Genomic DNA, 21,999 nt, shown 5'->3' on the forward strand with positions numbered 1-21,999 from the left:
GGGGGTTTGTTGCCCTCCAATCAATTTCTACTATTAAAGAAGGCACTAGCCCTTTCAGTTTCCAATCGAATGAGCCCTTTTTGAAGTACCTACGACAACCCTTTCTATAAAAACCTTATATGCCCCCAGGGTATAACTTACAACTCTTGTCCTGAGGGCTTTGACGGTGTTGTCATCCTCAAAGACCTAATTTCTAGAAAATTCCACTACGTTAACAAAATGTCTATTTCAAAATTTTGATTGGATGTGTTTGGGGATATGGTGGGTTTGAGAGGGGGGTTAGTTGCCTTCCAATCACTTTCGAATATAAAAAGGGCACTAGTCCTTTGAATTTCCTATCGAATGAACCCTTTTTGAAGTTTCTACGACAACGCTTTCTATAAAAATCCTTATATGCCCTCAGGGCTGAACTTACAACCCTTGTCCTGAGGGCTCTGAAGGTGTTGTTCTCCTCAAAGACCTAATTTCCAGAATTTGGTACTACGTTGAATAAAATGTCTATCTCAAAATTTTGATTGGTTGTGTTTGGGGAAATGGTGGGCGTGAGAGGGGGGTTAGTCGCCCTCCAGTTACTTTTGACTATTAAAAAGGGTACTATCCCTTTGAATTTCCAATCGAATGAGCCCTTTTTTAAGTTTCTACAACAGCGCTTTTTAAAAAACCTTATATACCCCAGGGCATAACTTACAACTCATGCCCTGAGGGCTGTGGGGGGAGTGTCTTCCTCAAAGACATAATTTCCAGATCATTCAACTACACTGAACACATGAGTCTCAAAATTTTGATCGGTTGTGCTTGGGGAAATGGTGGGCGTGGAAGGGGTGTTGGTTGCGTTTTAATCAGTTTCGCCTATTAAAAAGGCACTAGCCTTTCCAATTTCCAATGCGAATGAGCCGTTTTCGAAGTTTCTATGATAACGCTTTCTATAAACACCTTATATGCCCCAAGCGCATGACACAACCCTTGCCCTGAGGGCTCTGGGGGGGGGGGGCTGTCATCCTCCTCAAAGACCTAATTTCCAGAACTTTCAACTACGTTGAACAAAATGTCTATCTCAAAATTTTTGTTGGATGTGTTTCGGTAAATTTTGGGCGTGAGAGGGGGGTTAGTTGCCCTCCAATCACTTTCGACTATTAAAAAGGGTACTAAACCTTCCAATTTCCAATCGAATGAGCCCTTTTTGGAGTTTCTACGACAACACTTTCTATAAAAACCTTATATGTCCCCACTGCATAATTTACAACCCTTGCCCTGAGGGCTGTGGGGAGAGTGTCCTCCTTAAAGACATAATTTCTGATCTTTGAACTACGTTGAACAAAATGGCTATCTCAAAATTTTGATTGGATATGTTTGGGGGAATGCTGGGCGTGGAAGGTGTGTTAGTTGCCTTCCGATCACTTTCGGCTGTAAAAAATGGTACTAGCCTTTCCAATTTCCAGTCGAATGAGCCCTTTTCGAAGTTTCTAATACAACTTCTTCGATACGAAGTGCCCTGGTCTAAAAGAAACCAAAAAACCAAAACATAAATGCATAATACATTGTGCCAACATTGTTCTTTACTTAGGCAGCGCTATTGTGTTGCCTATGATTCAGGGGTGGATCCATGATTTTTTCAAGGGGGGGGGGGGGCAAAATAGGTTGATCCGAACTTTTTTTTTAGGGGGGCGGCGCAAAAGAGGGTGACCCAATAAACTTGCGTTAGGAGCAACTTTTATTACCGCAAACTTGAGGTAATTAAGTAAATTACAATACTTTAGACTACACTAGGGGGGCGTGTGCCCCCCTCTGGATCTGCCACTGCTATGGTTAGTAATAATATAGAATATTTATCTGTATTTATATAGAATTATACAACTATATAATATTAAGCCGTTTTCAAAGTTTCTATGATAACGCTTTCTATAAATACCTTATATGCCCCAAGCGCATGACACAACCCTTGCCCTGAGGGCTCGGGGGGGGGGCTGTCATCCTCCTCAAAGACCTAATTTCCAGAACTTTCAAATACGTTGAACAAAATGTCTATCTCAAAATTTTTGTTGGATGTGTTTCGGTAAGTTTTGGGCGTGAGAGGGGGTTAGTTGCCCTCCAATCACTTTCGACTATTGAAAAAGGCACTAAACTTTTCAATTTCCAATCGAATGAGCCCTTTTTGAAGTTTCTACGACAACACTTTCTATAAAAACCTTATATGCCCCCACTGCATAACTTATAACCCTTGCCTTGAGGGCTGTAGGGAGAGTGTCCTCCTTAAAGACATTATTTCTAGATATTTCAACTACGTTGAACCAAATAGATATCTAACAATTTTGATTGGATATGTTTGGGGGAATGCTGGGCGTGGAAGGTGTGTTAGTTGCCTTCCGATCACTTTCGGCTGTAAAAAATGACACTAGCCTTTCCAATTTCCAGTCGAATGAGCCCTTTTCGAAGTTTCTAATACAACTTCTTCGATACGAAGTGCCCTTGTCTAAAAGAAACCAAAAAACCAAAACATAAATACATAATACATTGTGCCAACATTGTTCTTTACTTAGGCAGCGCTATTGTGTTGCCTATGATTCAGGGCCGGATTCAGGATTTTTTTAAGGGGGGGGGGCAAAATAGGTTTATCCGAAAAATTTTTTTAGGGGGGGGCCAAAATAGGGTGATCCGATAAACTTTGCGTTAGGAGCAAGTTTAATTACCGCAAACTTGAGTTAATTAAGTAAATTACACTACTTTAGACTACGCTAGGGGGCGTGCGCCCTCCTCTTGATCTGCCACTGCTATGGTTAGTAATAATATAGAATATTTATCTGTATTTATATAGAATAATACAACTATATAATATTAAGTAACATAAAATTAAGTAAAAGTTCTATATGGATATCTAGTTTACATGGTAACTCCTAAATTACGAACTAAACTGGCTCTTTATAATTCACAGACAAATAAATACAAGGCAGATGTACAGCTGGTCATTCATGCAGTTTTAAAAAAGGGGCCGGGTATTAGTCGTTACAAACCAAATTTGCTCTATATGCAAGTACGTTCTGGTTCTGTTGGTTTTCTTAATTATTTATATATTTTTTTCGTTTTTCATCAAATGTCTTGCTCCGTGTGATTGCACAGTACATACTATTCTTATGTTAAGTTAGTGTGAAAGGCTGTACAACTTAGTGTGAAATCACCATTACTTATTTATTTTAATTTGTAAACTTTTCCTAGAAAACCTTTCATGGTTGATCAAAGCTTGAATTTCCATTCCGCATTTTTTATTTTATGATGATGTATTATGATGGTCTTGATGATTTTGGGTAATGATTATGATTGTTTTGTCTATTTTTCCTTAACCTAGTGTAAAAAGACTACAAAGGACCTAGGTTACACTTAATGTAACATAACCTGACCTCTCAGTATATAAAATTACATACGTAGTGTGAAAGCCGCCTAATCTTTTTCCTGTGTAACCATGTAGACTTTCTTATGATTTTACTCAGTTTAACTAAGTTTATGTTTAATTATACCAAGTTTCATGCCTAGGAACTAATTGTTTGTTCTTTATTATATTTTAATTTATTGACAATACCCAGCTCCCAATTTACTTGTATCACAAAATATTTGGCAAGAGTATCAGACTTCATATGTAGACTACCTCCTTAAAAATTTTGAAGAACAATTAAGTATTTACAATTAGGTATTTTAGGTAAAACAATTAGGTAAACAGCAATTAATGGTTTCCTCCTGATCCCACTTTTTTTTCTTAGCAGATGCCAAAAATATTCTGCCCATTTACCTTAACAGTTATACAAATTTTAAATTAGTGCTATTTTATAACCTACTTTCACCCCGCTGCTATCTTTCAGTAGGAATAGAAATTAAAAAATAAAAGTTCTATTTCACCCCACTGCTATCTTTCAGTGGGAATATAAATTAAAAATAAAATAAATAATAATCGAGAAACAAAATCATTACCTTTGTAGTCACTGGTGCTAGACTTGCCCTAGATTTGGTATAATAGAAATATCTTTTAAAATTGAAGTTCCAAAAATAAAGCTTTAGGGTTGAAGTTCTTTGGGAGGAACAACCTCAAAAAAGTGCAAAAAGGGGTAAATTACCGGAAATATTGAAGAAAATTTGTATATTCTAGAATAAACCAGACAAATGTTTTGTATGTCTTGCCAAATATTAGGTAGCAACTGTAATTCTTTACTTTGAGTTATTCGTACCAAGCTTATAAGTAAACCTTTAAAAATGTCTTAGCTATCCTCGTAAAGTCTTTGGTGCTGGACTTGATTTGATTTTGGCATAATAGACAGGTCTTTGAAAGTTATCGTTCTTCCCAGTTCTCTGAAACTCGATATTGAGACAAGAAGCAGGGAAAAGAATGGGTTTGTCTCCTTTGTATCCTTTATACAGAAGAGACACGTGTTATTGTCCTCCTTTTTCAGAGTTTTTAATCTTCTACTGACGGGGTCTGCTGATAAAATATTCCAAATCAAAAGAAAATCAAAATAACAAAGTAGCTAGAATTTTCCTTTTGTGGTGGTGATGGCGGGGGGTCTGAATTATGTGGTTGGTGGGTATCTAAGAGAGAGAGAGATCCCCCCTCTGGCTACACTGGACAAAAGAGAATAATATTCTTCGTAAATAGGTCGAAATTAAAGCGACTTAAATTAAATCTTAGATTTCTGTTGCCTGATGTTTGGGGGGAGAATATTAAGTTTTGATGATTCTGATGTAAAGCAACCGATATTGAACTAGCAACTCGGTATTCAACATTGCCTTGTCACAATTTCAACATGAATGAATTCGTTCTCACTGGATAAGCAACTTTTTAAACTTATTTCGCCTTTAAGAATTGCCCTCGCTCTTTTTCCTTGTCCTTTAGAGAACCAAAAAACTTGGTCTTACAAATGAAAAAGACAAATAGACAAATGAAAATGAGAGGGAGAGAGATAGTTGAACTTCTGTTCCTTAATTCACCCCTTTGTAGTTTTAATTTATGCTTTTCGTGAACTTTACTTTTTAACGTTGACTTTCTAAAATTTACCTTTTAAAATTACTTTTAAACACTAAAAAATTTCAAAGTTTGACTACCTGAAAGTACCAACTTTAAAAAATTGTATTTATTCAAAATTATTCTCGTATGGTAACAGATATTGACTTTTATGAGAGTTTGGCTTAATAAAAGTTCTTTCACAGCTCAAGTATTATTGTTTGTCGGAGTGCTGCAGAAATCAATATCGAGGTATCAACTAGAAAAAAATTTAATAGGGCCATAAATTCTCTACAGCAATTTTCTGTACAAAGGAGAAACATATTCACGTTTTCCTTGTTTTAAGTCTTTAAATATATACTAATGAAATTGCTGATAAAATAATGCAGTGCAAAAGAAAGAAAAGCTTCAAATCTGAACTAATCAGCCATGACAAAATTAAGGGGATTTTTTTTTTAATTAATTCGGTTGAGGAATAGTCCTATGATTAAATTTTTTTTGTCCCTTCTTCTCTGTGTTAAATTCTGCTTTGATTTTAGTTAATTGCCAGATTAAATAGGAGTAATTTAATTTACCCTATAAAATTACTTTTAAACTCCCCCCTCCCGAAAATTTCAAAATTTGACTACTTGAAATCACCAACTTTTCAAAATTGTATTTATTCAAAATTGTTCTTATGATTTTGGCCTAATAAAAGATCTTTCACAGCTCAAGTAGTATTGTTTGTCGGAGTTTTGCAGAATTCAGTCTTGGGATATCAACTAGAAGAAAAATATTAGTAGGGCCATAAATTCTCTACAGAATATCCTTTTACGAAGGAGACACGTGTTAGTGTTTTCCTTGTTTTCAATTTTCAGATATCTACTAATGAAATTTGCTCATAAAATAATGCAGTGGAAAAGAAGGAAAAGCTTTAAACCTGAACTGATAAACCATGACAAACTTAAGGGGAAAAAAGAGTTTTTCTTTTAACTTATTCGGTTGTGGAATAGTCCTATGATTAGTATTTTGTCCGTTCTTCTGTTTGTTAATTTTTTTTATTTATATTAAGTGCTAGATTGAATAGGAGTAATTTAACTTACTTTGTAAAATTACTTTTAAACCTAAAAAAATTAAAAAAATTGACTACTTGAAATTACCAACTTTTTAAAGTTGTATTTATTCAAAATTGTTCTCGTATAGTAACAGATAGGGTATTTTTATATGAGTTTGGCATAATAAAATCTTTCAAAGCACAGGTAGTATTGTTTGTCGGAGTTCTGCAGAATTCAGTCTCGGGGTATCAACTGGAAAAAAAAAATTCATAGGGGCCATACATTCTCTACCGAATTTTCTTGTACGAAGGAGACGCGTGTTAGTATTCTCCTTGTTTTAAATCTTCAAATATTTACTAGTGAAATTTACTGATAAAATAATGTAGTGGAAAAGAAGGAAAAGCTTTAAACCTGAACTGGTCAACCATAACAAAATTAAGGGGAAAAAGGGATTTTTTAAAATCATTTGGTTGGGGAATAGTCCAATGATTAATATTTTGTCCTTTCTTCTCTGTCTTAAATTCTGCTTTGGTTTTAGTTAAGTGCTAGATTAAATAGGAGTAATTTAATTGTTTATTTGGGATTTTTAATCTCATGTCCCCTGTTATTTTGCAATTTTTTAAGCCTTAGCCTACTTTTATATATTTATTAAATTTGCTTATTTACTTGTAATTTATTCACACAAGTAAAGTTTTTATATATTTTTAATCTTCCCATATTCTTTTATTTCCTTTCTGTCTCATATTTCCTTTCTTTTTTTTGGGGGAGGGGGGTTCAATGCTCTTGTGGAACACACGTGGTATATTTTTCTTCTGTGTATTTGGCTTGCGTGAAGTTAGTTTCTGATTTTGTTTTTCTTTTGTTTCATGATTTGACCAAAAAAGTAGCAATAATCAAGGAGGCACACTTGTGCCTCTATAAAGAGGCGACCCACCACAATGTTAAGCGATTTCAGGTCCTAGAGGTCGCAGAGAGACGGCGGTAATCGCATTTTGTAGCCCAAGCTCAAACTAAGACATTTCCAAAATTTCCTCCTCTTTCGAGTTCATCTTCATGGGGTAAACTGGGTCCGAAGTTTCGACCTTCCCACCACAGTCCCCCTTTGACGGTGTCTGATTATACTGAAATATGGAGGTTGAGCTTTTCTAGGACTCAAGCGCTTTTCCTAAAAAATTCCGCTCAATCCGATCACTCCTTCCTGTTTTCAAAAAACCAAATATAGCCACTTAAAATTCATCATCATTTCTTTTTTTTCTTATCCACGCCTACAGGCCACAGTTGGCAACTGATCCGGGTGAATGAGGACTCATTCGAAGCAGAATTCGACCTGTTAGGGCCTTTTTATATTTTCAGACCGAAAAAATTATCCCCCGAATTTACATTTACGAAAAACCTCGTTTTCCTATAATAGCCCATGTTAATTTTTCCCACCACACCCCCCCTTTATCGTTGTTTGATCGGGCTGAAATTTATAGGATAAGGTTTCCGGGTGCCTGGGAGCTTATTCTCAAAATTTCAGCTCAATCTGATCACTCCTTCCCTGTTTTCCAAAAAAAAAATATCAAGTTTTGTGGGAATTTGCTTGCGTCGAAAAAAGCTCCCTTTTACTAAAAAACAATTACAATTGTGTCTCTTTAGTCCAGTGGTTGATACTCCAGACTGTCAGGTGGAAAACCCGGGTTCGATTCACCGTCAGAGCAAATTTTTTATATACTGAATTTAAACTTTAAAAAAGAAACTCAGTTTCTTTTTTAAATTATTTGAAAAAAATTACGTTTTCTAAAGAGTTAAAGAGGCTGAGTTACAAGGTCGACCCTTAAAACGTACAGGGATTAGGAGGCACAGTTGGGGGGCTGTTAAAGAGGCTGAGTCACAAGTGCGACCCTTAAAACGTACTGGGATTAGGCGGTGCAGTTGGGGGGCGGCCGCCCCCCAAATCCCCGCTTCTGTATATGAAAGGGGCTGTGCCCTCCTCAACGCCTCGCTCTTTACGCTAAAGTTTGACTTTCTCACAACTCTTTTTTTTAAACAATAAAAACTTTAACTCCTGACACGATCATCTAACAGTTAGTCAATCAATAATAAGTAATAAACTGTACAAAAACTTGCAGAAATTATTTGAAAAAAACTACGTTTTCTAAAGAGTTAAAGAGGCTGAGTTACAAGGTCGAACCTTAAAACGTACAGGGATTAGGAGGCACAGTTGGGGGGCTGCCGCCCCCCAACCCCCGCTTTCGCAGCCTTTAAATAAAATAAAATAAAGTTTTTTAAACTGAAAGTAAGGAGCGACATTAAATCTTAAAACGAACAGAAATTATTCCGTATATGAAAGAGGCTGTGCCCTCCTCAACGCCTCGCTTTTTACGCACAAGTTTTTATTGTTTAAAAAAAAGAGTTGTGAGAAAGTCAAACTTTAGCGTAAAGAGCGAGGCGTTGAGGAGGGCACAGCCTCTTTCATATACGGAATAATTTCTGTTCGTTTTAAGATTTAATGTCGGTCCTTACTTTCAGTTTAAAAAACTTTTTTTTATGTAAAGGCTGCGAAAGCGGGGGTTTGGGGGCGGCAGCCCCCAACTGTGCCTCCTAATCCCTGTACGTTTTAAGGTTCGACCTTGTAACTTAGCCTCTTTAACTCTGTAGAAAACGTAGTTTTTTTCAAATAATTTACAGAAAGAGGGGAGATCCAGCTTATTTTAGGCCAAGAGATTTCATACACTTTGAATTTCTTGCTGATGATACTCCTTCAAATTAGATAACGTATCAACCGTCTTCAATGAGTCCAAGCTTATTCGACCCTCGTGTTTTGCTAAACGTAAAATCATGGTCAAGGTCACCAATCAAATTGTTTGAATTGTTGACTTCTCCCTTGTAATTGTCTCTAGTTATTCCCTTGTAATGGTCTTACGATCACTATCTCCCAACTTTCAGCTTACGTTGACAAGATTGATTTCTACAAAATTAAATTGCAAAAAAGTTTTGCTAATAAAAGTAGAGAACTGTATTAAAACTTAAAAACGAAGAAAAATTATCATAGGCAGCACGCTAGCGCTGCCTAAGTAAAGAACGATGTGGGCACAATGTGTTTTTTTTCCTCCATACTCGGGCACTTCGTATCTAAAGAGTTGTCGTAGAAACTTCGAAAAGAGCTCATTCGATTGGAAATTGGAGTGGCTAGTGCCCTTTTTAATAGTCTGAAGTGATTTGAGGGCAACTAGCCCCCCCCCCCCCACGCCCATCATTACCCCAAACACATCCAATCAATATTTTGAGAAAGCCATTTTATTCAGCATAATTGATTTCCAGAGAGAAAATATGTTTTTGAGGAGGACACTGCCCCACAACCCTCAGGGCAAGGGTTTTAAGTTATGCCTTGAAGGCATATAAGAACGGTATTAGCACAATTTACTATTTGTTATTTTTGCCCTTGAGACTAGGACACCTCATGTGGAACAGGTCGGTATAGTAAATACAAAAGGGGCTCACTTAATTGGACATTGAGAGTTCTAGTGCTCTTTTTAAAAGTCAAAAGTGATTGGAGGGCAACTAGCCCCCCCCCCACGCCCATCATTCCCCCAAATACATCCAAAAAAAAATTGCCAATCGCTATTGTGTTCAAGGTAGTTTATTTCCATATAGTAAATAGGTGTTTGAGGTAGACGATCCCTCACAACGCAAAGGGCAAGAAGTGTAATACTTGCGCTGGGATAATAGAAGGTTTTTTATAGAAAGTGTTGTCGTGGAAACTTCAAAACAGGCTCAAATCGAGTGGAAATCCAAAGGGCTAGTACCCTTTTTAATAGTCAAAAGTGATTTGAGGGCAACTAGCCCCCCCCCTCGCCGCCCATCATTCCCCAAAACACATCCAATCAAAATTTTGAAATAGCCATTTTGTTCAGCGTAGTTGATTTTCTCATAGAAAATATAATTTTGAAGAGGACACTCCCCCACCACCCTCAAGGCAAGGGTTTTAAGTTATGCCCTGAGGGCATATAAGGTTTTTATAGAAGGCATCGTCGTAGAAACTCCGAAAAAGGCTCATTTGATTTGAAATTCAATAGGCTAGTGCCCTTTTAATAGTCGAAAGTGATTGGAGGGCAACTAGCCCCCCCCCACGCCCATCATTCCCCCAAACATATCCAATCAAAATTTTCAGATAGCCATTTTGTTCAGCGTAGTTAATTTCCACATAGCAAATATCTTTTTGACAAGGACATTCCGCCACAGTCCCCAGGGCAACGGTTTTAAGTTATGCCCTGCGGACATATACGGTTTTTAAAGAAGACGATATCGTATAAACTACAAAAAAAGCTCATTTAATTGGAAATTCAAAGGGCTAGTGCCCTTTTTCGTAGTCGAAAGTGATTGGAGGGCAACTAGCCCCCCCCGTGCCCACCATTCCCCCAAACACATCCAGTAAAATTTTTGAGATAGCCATTTTGTTCAGCGTAGTTGATTTCCAGATAGAAAATATATTTTTGAGGAGGACTCTCCCCACAACCGTCAGGGCAAGGATTATAAGTTATGCCCTGGGGGCATATAAGGTTTTTATTGAAAGCTTTGTCGTATAAACTTGAAAAACGGCTCATTCGATTTGAAATTTAAAGGGATAGTACCCTTTTTAATAGGCGAAAGTGATTAGAGGGCAACTAACTCTCCTCCCACGCCCACCTATCCCCCAAACACATCCAATCAAAATTTTTAGATAGCAATTTTATTCAACATAGTTGAAAGTTTTGGAAATTAGGTCTTTAAGGATGACAGCCCCTCCCCCCAGAGACCTCAGGGCAAGGGTTGTAAAGTTATGCCCTGGGGGCATATAAAGTTTTTATTGAAAGCGTTGTCGTAAAAACTTCAAAAGGGCTTATTCAATTGGAAATTGAAAGCGCTAGTGCCTTTTTTAATAGTTCACAGTGATTGGATAGCCACTAACGCCCCTCTCACGCTCACCATTTTCCCAAACACATCCAATCAAAATTTTGAGGTATCCATTTTGTTCAACGCAGTTGAACGTTCTGGAAATTAGGTCTTTTAGGATGATAACCCCTTCAGAGCCCTCACTGCAAGGGTTTTAAGTTATGCCCTGGGGGCATATAAGGTTTATATAGAAAGTTGGTGTATAAATCTTAGGCAGCGCGATCACGCCTAAGTAAAGAACGGAGACACTCGGAAACGAAACAAGAAACGAGGACTAAGAAAGAGGAGGACACTCCCCCACAACCCTCAGGGCGAAGGCTATAATTTATGTCCTAGGGGAATATAGGACGATGTTGGCACAAAGTACTATTTATCAATTTTTCCTTTAGAGTAGGGCACTTTGTATCGAAGAAGTTGTCGTATGACTTCGAAAAGGGCTCATTCAATTGGAAATTGGAGTGGCTTGTGCCGTTTTTAATAGTCGAAAGTGATTGGAAGTCGACTAAAACCCCTTCCACGCCCACCATTTCCCGAAAATTTGCACTTTACTGAAAAAATACAAATGAATGTGCATTGTCAGTTTAATGTACATATACTGATATTTAGTAATCAAAATGTTAATATTATTTGATTTATTTAAATTATAAAAGTAAAAACATTTATATTTTTTTCAGTAAAGTGCAAATTATGTTCCGGCCTTGGGAAGGCATAGGGGTTTTGCGCCCAAATTATGTTAATTTCTGCTCGTTTTGAGTTTGACTCGGTTATTTATTGTAATTTCTGTTCGTTTTGGGTTTCATTTATTTATCGATGCTGATTTGTGGTAGTTTCATTCTTGGTAGATTATTTGATTTTATTTTTGCTCATTTTCGTTTGATGGAGTTCTTTACTTTTCTTTGAAAAACTTATTTTGTGGAAAAAGTTTTTTTTAGTTAATCCTGTAAATAAAGACGGCCCCTTAGTTCGCCCTCTTTACACCAAAGTTTGATTTCCCCCCCTAATACTTGGAAAAGAAATATGCTTCTCTGAAGTAATGTGATAAAAAGTTTTTTTTTCAAAACGCCTCAAGAATGGAAGGGCTTACTTCACATTTGCTTCAAAGAATAAAATTTTCAGTTCAAATGCTGGGAGAAGGGGTCGATAAATAAAACGCTTGCAATCACCGAATTGTTACATTTATTGCACTCAAAAACCCTATCATTTCAGCACTTTGAGAGGGAGTGGAGGGCTAAGGGGCTTCATTTTATTGATTCAGACTGAGAAAAAACCATGGAGCTATGTAGCGATAAGAAACTTCAGCAAATACGACTTTACAGTGTGACACATTGCAATTTTTTTTTTCCTATTTTGGGTGCCAAAAAGTTCGGGATATATATAATTATATATATCCACTGTGATTCAACGCCATAGACACCACTCTCCTACATGGTTGCCATTTTTTCGTGACTGGAGTTCTTCCAGGAGCAGAAACGTTGCATTTTTACTGTCCCTGTAGAAAATTGTTCAAAACTGGCAGTTTGGCTGGTATTGAACTCAAATTCTAAATTTCTATTTCTAGATGCTTGCTTATGTTTTTTTTTTGTTCGCTGCCCAATAACGTTCTTATCAAGTTTAAATTTTTGGATTGATTGCTATTTTACGGAAAACAAAGAAACTAGAAAAACTGCATAATTAAATAAGAAAGTACGAACTCGAAAAGCGTAGGCACATATTTTGCAAGAAAAGAGCAAAAATCAAATTAATGAGAGTGATTCTAAAGAAAACACAAAAATTTCCTTTGGCTTATTTAGACTGAAAGGTGTCCCTGTGTCACCCAAGGCATAAAGAAAACCATTAAAATCGTCTCTTTGGCCACCTTGCTTTCTTATCAATTATTTGAAAAAAACTAAGTTTTCTAAAGAGTTAAAGAGGCTGAGTTACAAGGTCAAACCTTAAAACGTACAGGGATTAGGAGGCACAGTTGGGGGGCTGCCGCCCCCAAACCCCCGCTTTCGCAGCCTTTAAATAAAAAAAAGTTCTTTAAACTGAAAGTAAGGAGCGACATTAAATCTTAAAACGAACAGAAATTATTCCGTATATGAAAGGGGCTGTGCCCTCCTCAACGCCTCGCTCTTTACGCTAAAGTTTGACTTTCTCACAACTCTTTTTTTTAAACAATAAAAACTTTAGCGTAAAGAGCGAGGCGTTGAGGAGGGCACAGCCCCTTTCATATACGGAATAATTTCTGTTCGTTTTAAGATTTAATGTCGCTCCTTACTTTCAGTTTAAAGAACTTTTTTTTATTTAAAGGCTGCGAAAGCGGGGGTTTGGGGGCGGCAGCCCCCAACTGTGCCTCCTAATCCCTGTACGTTTTAAGGTTCGACCTTGTAACTCAGCCTCTTTAACTCTTTAGAAAACGTAGTTTTTTTCAAATAATTTCTGCACGTTTTTGTACAGTTTATTACTTATTATTGCTTGACTAACTGTTAGCTGATCGTGTCAGGAGTTAAAGTTGGGGGGCTGCCGCCCCCAAACCCCCGCTCTTGAACATTCTTGTGCTAAGGCTTTTAATTCCTGAATACTCAAATAATGTCGTACAGGGTGCCTCCTAATCCCTGTACGTTTTAAGGTTGGAACTTGTGACTCAGCCTCTTTAACAGCCCCCCAACTGTGCCTCCTAATCCCTGTACGTTTTAAGGGTCGACCTTGTAACTCAGCCTCTTTAACTCTTTAGAAAACGTAATTTTTTTCAAATAATTTAAAAAAGAAACTGAGTTTCTTTTTTAAAGTTTAAATTCAGTATATAAAAAATTTGCTCTGACGGTGAATCGAACCTGGGTTTTCCGCCTGACAGTCTGAAGTATCAACCGCTGGACTAAAGAGACACAATTGTAATTGTTTTTTAGTAAATGGAATCTATTTTCGACGCAAGCAAATTCCCACAAAACTTGATATTTGGTTTTTGGAAAACAGGGAAGGAGTGATCAGATTGAGCTGAAATTTCGAGGATAAGCTCCCAGGCCCCAGAAAAGCTTATCCTCTATAAATTTCACCCGATCAGACAACGTTACAGGGGGGTTGTGGTGGGAAAAATTAACATGGGCTATTATAGGAAAACGAGGTTTTTCGTACATGTAAATTCGGAGGATAGCTTTTTTGGTCTGAAAATATCAAAAGGCCCTAAGAGGTCGAATTATGCTTCGAATGAGTCCTCATTTACCCGGATCAGTTGCCAACTGTGGCCTGTAGGCGTGGATAAGAAAAAAAAAGAAATTTCGCGGACAAGCGCCCAAGCCCTAGGAAAGCTGACCCTATAAATTTTAGCCCAATAAAATAATATCAATGAGGAGCTGTGGTGGGAGGGTCGAAACTTCCGGCCCAGTTTACCCCATGAAGATAAAGTTAGAGGAGAATGAAACTTTGTAAGGTTCTTAGTTTGAGCTTCGGTTACAAAATGCGATTACCGCCGTCTCTCTGCGACCTCTAGGACCTGAAATCGCTTAACATTGTGGTGGGTCGCCTCTTTATAGAGGCACAAGTGTGCCTCCTTGATTTAAATCCTTAGATATAATCACGACTTTCATCGGATTATTCTTCTGATTTTTTTAGTCCTTTTGGTTTTCTATCTTTATAGTAAAACAATGAAAAGCGGCGATAGTTGGATTTTGTTTTAACCTTTGCTAATGCAGTTAAATAAAAGAAATCGAAAAGGTAAAAGCACGTATTGTTAGTTATCAGGAAGCAGTATACCTCTCCAAAGTATTTTCAATGGTATTATGCCAGCGATGTTTTCCAGCCAACTGATCAAACCGTTTATATATTTCCCTTGTAAATGTGTTTGTGAACTTGTAAATTGTGAACTTGTGAGATTGTGTAAATTTCCCTGTAACGGACATCTCCAAATATTGGTGCTTATGTAAAAATCCATTCCTGTAACCGTAAGAAAAAGCCTATATGCCGCGCCTGAAAAGGCCCGAACCACGTCCCACAGTAATAAAAAAATAAAAGATTAACGCGTTTCAAAAAGAGTTTCTTATAAGAAAAAATTGCCATTTTCAGCTGATTATAATAAATAATGGTAAATATATGGTAACTACATGTAATGGCAAATAATGGTAGCTATTATTTCAATTTGTCTTAATAGTGAAAGGTTCTTTTGAAGACGAATTTATGGAAATTTATAAAATAGCCTGAACCCCATGAAAATGCTGTCGGGTCGAACCGTAAAGTATATTGTTGGAATTGCCATTGTTGAAAACCCTGTACAGGAAACTTACAGCCCCCTCCTTGAACAACAAGGAAAATCACTTTTAGCTATTAAAGACTTAAGTAAATATTTTATGGTATTTTTTTTTTCGTTCTTAAGCTGTAAAATGATTTTTTGGTGTTCTGCAGCTTGCTCTTAGCCTATATCTCTGGGCCTACCATGAAGTTACTGAATTACGGTCCAAGTTTCTACCCCAAACCAAGATTAGAATCTGCAAACCAAGATTAGAATATTAGAAGCTACAGTGATGACAGTGGTCAAATATGGCTCTGAAGCATGGACGCTCCGAAAAGCGGATGAAGATTTGCTAGATGTTTTCCAGAGAAATTGCTTAAAGATTGTTCTGGGTACCCGGCTGACTGACCGTATTTCAAACAATAGGCTATACGAAGTATGTGGTTCAATACCGCTCTCTAGGGCTATAATGAAAGAAAGGTTGAGGTGGTTTGGGCACGTTGTGCGGATGAAGGATGACAGATTGCCAAAGATTGTTCTTTTTGGCCACCCATCTAGGGTTAAACGGAAAGCAGGTCGTCCCCGTCTGGGGTGGGAGGACGACATAAAGAAAGATTTGAAGGAAATTGGAACTTCGTGGGTGGATGTAAAAAGGGAGGCTTTGAATAGATTTGGGTGGAGGAGGAGCATGCGTAGCTGTGTTGGCCTCAGGCGGCTTGGTGCTGCGGTGAGTTGTTAGTAGTAGTAGTAGTAGTAGTTTCTACCCCCAAAAAATGAAGTCTGAGTCTAATCATCGTAACGAATCCGAGTCGTTATATTTGGCATTTAAGAATCAATACTATGTTTTACTGCTCATTCACAATTTTTTTTTTAAATTATTGTCTTCACAGTAAAAAAAAAACAAACAAAAAAAACAAAAAAAAAACAAAAAAAAAACATGGTGAATAAATGGACCTTAGAAAGTATTTTGACTCCTGCTTGAAGTCTTGTTACCCGATAGCTAAGCTGTGTGCCTAATTCAAGTCGTATTTTTTTTTTCTTTTTGGCTAGTTCCAGAAGGTCTAAGATTTGGATATTAGAACCATATCCTGCTTTGTAGCAATAATAGCAGATATGTATCGAAGGGTGAAATTTGTTGTGAAGGTTATGGGAATTTTTTCTACGCTGGTTACGTCTCATGTGGTTGTGAAACAAGGAGGTACTTTATCTCCTAAGCTTTTCTCCTTATTTGCTAATGATTTGGATAGGTTTATGAAAAATAATTGAGCCCCTTGTGTATCTTTGGATTGGTTTAGGCTATGATGCATTTTATTCGCGGATGACATAGCTCTTGTGGCGAATAGCAGAGATAATCTTCAGAAGCAATTATATATAATAAAAAATTATTTAGAAAAGAAGGATTTAGATTTGAACGCTAAGAAATCATTAGTATTCGTATTTAGGAGTAAAGGAGATGTTGATTCAGAGGTTCATTTTCATTTTGGAGGAAAGGTCTTAGAGGTTAAAGAAGAATTTGTTTATTTGAGTGTTAAGTTCAGTGCACTAAGAGGGATGTCTAGGCATGTAGAAGATTGTAATTTAAGGGGTATTAGGCTAATAAATATGCTTTTGAGAAGTAATTTAAATCAGCTAGCTGACATGAGGATCCAGAAAAGAGTTTTCCAGACAAAAGTAGCTTCTAGTCTACATTGGGGTTCTGAGGTTTGGGGTTTTGCTAAAGCAGCTAAGCTAGAAGTAGTTCAGCTACGATATTTTAAGGGAATTTTAGGCTTGAAGGATTCATTTAGTTCAGTGGTACTGAAAGGAGATTTGGGGTTTTTCTCTTTAAGGAGTGTTAGATTGGTTAGAATGGTAAAATTCTAGGATAAGATAATTAGGCTACCTAGAGTTCGGATTCTTAAGTCAGCTTATTTGGAGATTTTGAAGGATGATAGACGTGATGCATGGCCAAGTAAGGTCAAGAAAATATTGACCTTTGTGGACTTTCGGAGATGTGGAAAGAAGGAAAAGGCCCTATCGGTGATACCGTGTCAGTATGGAAGGAAGTCCAGCAGCAAACTCTAAATGACCAAGAAATCCAAGAGTGACAAGCTCATAAGGACCAATCTATGTCTTTCAGGTTTTACTCCCAAGCCAAAGACGGTTGAGGGGAGGAGGTTTATTCTAAATTTGGGTTGAATAAAGAGAATTTGAAGAATTTGTTGTTGATAAAGTTTAGGCTGGCGGCCGGCTCTTACTTTTGCCCAATGTGTGGGTATGTGAATGAGAACTTATTTCATTTTGTATCCTAGTATGAAGAGCTGTCTGAATTGTGGAATGGTTATTTTGGACAACTTTTTGGAAGTGATTACTGGTTAATTGAGCGGATGGCTGGGAGGAACACATTTGCTATTAAACAGTTGTGTAAGTTCCTTCGTTTAGGGATTAAACATAGGGAAGCATGTTTGAGGGGATAGCTTGTTGCTGTTTTTTAGGGTTTAAATTTCACTATGATTGGTGTTTATGGGTTAAAATGTTCAATCTTGATGCCTTTCTTTTTTTGTCGTTTTGTTTTTCTTTTTTTGATTTTTATTATCTAAAGTTGTATTTCGTTACTGAGCTTTGTTTGTAGACTGTATTATATGTTGCTATGGCCCAGAGGCTTTTTGCAATAAATCTTATCTTATCAGTGATATGGTTCTAATATCCAATAATCATAATAACCATATTGACCTAACGAAATCCTAAATATTCTAATAACCATATTGACATAACTGAAGATAAAATTAATTTTTGTTAGTTTTAGTTAGGTCAATATGGTTCTTTATACTCTAGATTTCTAGAGCATTTCTAGAGTTCTTGTTGCGGTATAGCAGTGTACCGAATAGTAGTCGTTTTTCACCACCTTTTTTGAACTTATTTAACTAGAACAGAAATCATTTAGGCTTTCTTTTTATTTTATTAAGCAAAATTGATTTTACCAATAAAATGTGTTAGCTTGCCGTCGTTTTGACCTACAACGGTTCGTTTCTTTCGCTGATTGCTATCCTCTCGAAATATATAGAATTGTTTCATTTTCATATTTAAAGTTGTCCAATTTATTTTCTTTGCGCCTTCAGTTATAATTTGCTCCTCTTATGTACTATCCTACTTTCTATTCCGTAGTAAGTTGAAAACACGTAAATAAGCAAATAATAATTTTTTCTAGATGTAGTTGCTCCTTCTAAATTTTATTGCTCCTTATAGGAGATAGAAACATTGGAGTCGATGGTAAACTTCTCTATAGGTGGCACTTTCTTCTTTATTTTCTTGAGGAATCATTATAAATCTCTGTAAGGACTCCGTCAAACTTCAGTGGATTATTTTTTTTTTGATAACACGAAGAATTGAGGAAACTTAAGAACTAAATATTAAAGCTGCCTGTACCAACCTGATGAAATCTGGTTAAATCGATTCATTGTGGTTTTTGTACAGATGAAATATGGTTAAATCGATTCATTTTGGTTTTTGCATGCGCTCTTGGTATGTAGCATATTTCCGCATAAATACTGATAAATTTCATATATATTATTATTAAAATACTTAATAAGTTAGTTTAGTAATTTGTAATGGTAATGAAAAATTCTTACAAGCAATTATCAGTATAATACATATACAGTGTTTTTACCATCAACTTAATAAATTGGAGAGCTTCATCTTGTAAAAAAATGTGTGTGTGTGTGTTGGAGACGACGGTGGCCATGGATTAATACCTACACATATTTTTTAAAATTCCTGAACTAAAGCCTTTGGAAGGTTGCCCTACAGCATTTTCACATATACAGGGTCCTATGGGAGGTTCTCAGACTTTGTAGTCCCACCTAGGACCCTCAAACTGATCTTTACTGACATGACTTTGACTTAAAAAGCTGTGTGGTGTTCATATGTCAGCTAAAGGTGTGCAGCACATAACTTGGTACCCCCGCTCCTGAGATGGCACGCGTCCCATTGCCCATGGAGATTTATCTTTGAGGTGTATCACAAATTGAGCTTGAGATTTAGCTCAGTTTAATTTACGCGTGGTTTGAATTTTGTAGAGGTCATAAATCACAAATAGCATTAGGTCGCAAATCATGGTATATATGTCATCAAGATTATTCTTGACAAGATTAGCCTATATTGATCGACCTTCTTTAGAAAAGTAAGACATGTTGCCTAAACTTGTATTGCTAACAAACAATATGAAAAGGGTTGGTGTTGGGAGTAGGCTATTTTAGTGGACTCAAAGGATGAATTCGAAGTAGGCAAAGGGGCTCTCCACCATGGGAATTTTTGTCCCTCGGTGGTATTTAAACTAAATCCTGGGGACATACACTTCGAACCCTGGAGTTTGTGATTATTTTACTTGACGTTTTAGTTTACGTTGGGGCAGTAGGTAATGGGATACCTGTCATTATAAGTTATTTTCCGCTGTCCGGCTGTTAACTAACAGTATTTGCTACCGGATGTCTGTTTACAAGCCCGAGGAAAGAGAAATGTCAACAAGCAAAATTTGTTAGATTACAATTCTTAGAAACGTATTAGCTGGGCAGGAACTGAAAGAAAAACACAATAAAGTTTATTGTACAAATAGTAATCAAAGTCAAGATATTTCAGCTTCAGATTTGCAACCTTTATTAATAGGAAAAAAGGGACGAAATAAGAGAAAAAGCTAGCTCCAACAATCGTGTCAATTCATGAAAATTTAGCGGCGGGGGGGGGGCTCTATTCTTCACTATTCTGGAGGGGGGATTTGTCGTTTTGTTTTCATTTTTTCAGTGAAAATACAAATAAAATGTATTTTCAATGAAACTACCTCCAGAAAAGCGTTTTTCAAAATTTAGAGGGGGAGAGGCAAAAAAATTAAGGGGTTACAGCCGCCTTCCCCAAATGAAGCCACTAAGCTTAGATAAATTAACACATATATAAAAAGATAAGAAAAACAAACAAACATTATACTTAAAACAAAACGAAGGACAGAAGAAACTCACCTCTGATAAACTACAGTTGTTCTTTATGAACAGGTCCAGTATTGTAATTTAAGGACAAACACAGGATAGGGTGGATATTATATACTATTGTCTATGTCAGAGTTGTCTTCTTATATCATATTTTGACAAAATGAAAAATTCATTTTACTTAAAGAAACTTATGTATAACCCAGGTCAAATTAACTAGGATCGGATGCAGGTGAAAAGTCTTTCGATGCTCTTGTGTTCGAAGAATTGAGTAAAGTCGAATATCGTTTGAAAAAAAATCTTCCTCAATCAATATAAGAAGCATATAACATTATGGCCTGTTTTCTAATTAAACTATTGGAAAGGGGATTTAAACTGTATTCTCTCTCATCTCTATTTATTCTAATAATCGTATAAATATTTTTTATAATATAAGTTTTATAATTCGATTCTGTTCAATTCTATTGATAGAAGAGCTTTAGTAAAGGTTTTATCCTTGTATGGTATACCAGACAAATATATTAAAGTGATTAGTGATTAGAGAGAATAACACTGCTGCGGTTAAGGTAGGAAATGAGGTTAGCAGCTGGTTTTGAATTAAATCAGGAGTTAAGCAGCCTTGTGTTCCCTTTTATATGGATCATTTTGATGGACTTTGTCCTTAGGAGTAGAGGAATGGCAATGGGAGAACATGAATTCAAATGGGGATGAAAAAGTCTCCTGGACTTAGGTTATGCTGATGATTTAAGCATCCTAGATGAAAGTGTGAGTAAAATGAATGAACTTTTAGAGGTTTTGTGAGTTCAGGGTGCTAGAATAGTTTGGAAAATTAATGTTAAGAAGACTAAGTCACTAATGCTAGGAATAAGTGAAGATGGAAAGGTGACGTTGGGTAATGAAAAGATTGATCAGGTGGGCAGCTTCACTTACCTTGGTAGTATTATTAGCAAAGATGGTGGGAGCAGTGAAGATGTTAAAAGTAGAATAGCCAAGGCTCAGGGTGTTTTTTTTTTCACAGTTAAAAGCAAGTTTGGAAGAATAGGAAGATAAGTCTGCATACCAAGATTAGAATATTAGAAGCTACAGTGATGACTGTGGTCAAATATGGCTCTGAAGCATGGGCGCTGAGAAAAGCAAATGAATATTTGCTAGATGTTTTCCAGAGAAATTGCTTAAGGATTGTTCTGGGTACCCGGCTGACTGACCATATTTCAAACAATAGGCTATAAGAAAAAGGTGGTTCAATACGCTCTCTTGGGATATAATGAAAGAAAGGTTGAGGTGGCCAGGGCACGTTGTGTGGATGAAGGATGATAGATTGCCAAAGATTGTTCTTTTTGGCCAACCGTCTAGGGCTAAACGGAAAGCAGGTCGTCCTCGTCTAGGGTTGCAGGACGTCATAAAGAAAGATTTAAAGGAAATAGGGACTTCGTGGATGGGTGTAAAAAGGGAGGCTTTGCATAGATTGAGATGGAGGAGGAGCGTGCGTAGCTGTGTTTTCCTCAGGCGGCTTGATGCTGCAGTGCGTTGTTAGTAGTAGTAGTAGTTTTATAATAAATGACAGAAAAAAAATATATCTATAGGAAAATATATTTACCAATTATTTTAGCCAATCTCTGAAGATGATTTTAGGAAACCAGCAAAAGAATTTTCTAAGTTCAACTTTAATCGGATTTATTTTAAAAATAAAACGAAATAAATTAACTTAAAAGACACTGCTCTGTGACACAATCGACGTTGAGACCTATAAACATAAACATTCTTCACTATCACGCAGAACAGATTCCACTTCACTCCTCAAGAGAACCACACGCATCCACAACTACTTATTATTACTTCATCCATCGGTCCTCCCCTCCCTCCCCAGAAGCCCAATCAGCTCACCTAATTAACAGCAAAAAAACAACAATAAAA

At 36.8% G+C, this 21,999-nt stretch overlaps 1 protein-coding gene across 1 annotated transcript in view; it reads left to right on the plus strand.

Annotated features, from left to right (window-relative positions):
- LOC148953338 (pre-mRNA splicing factor cwf19l2) overlaps positions 1-21,999 on the plus strand; it is a 269,907-nt gene that overhangs the window by 58,441 nt on the left and 189,467 nt on the right. The gene's annotated exons all lie outside the window — the stretch shown is intronic.

Source organism: Artemia sp. Qi Xiang Cuo, chromosome 4, assembly GCF_049724085.1.
Source record: "Artemia sp. Qi Xiang Cuo chromosome 4, ASM4972408v1, whole genome shotgun sequence".
NCBI classification, from domain to species: domain Eukaryota; kingdom Metazoa; phylum Arthropoda; class Branchiopoda; order Anostraca; family Artemiidae; genus Artemia; species Artemia sp. Qi Xiang Cuo.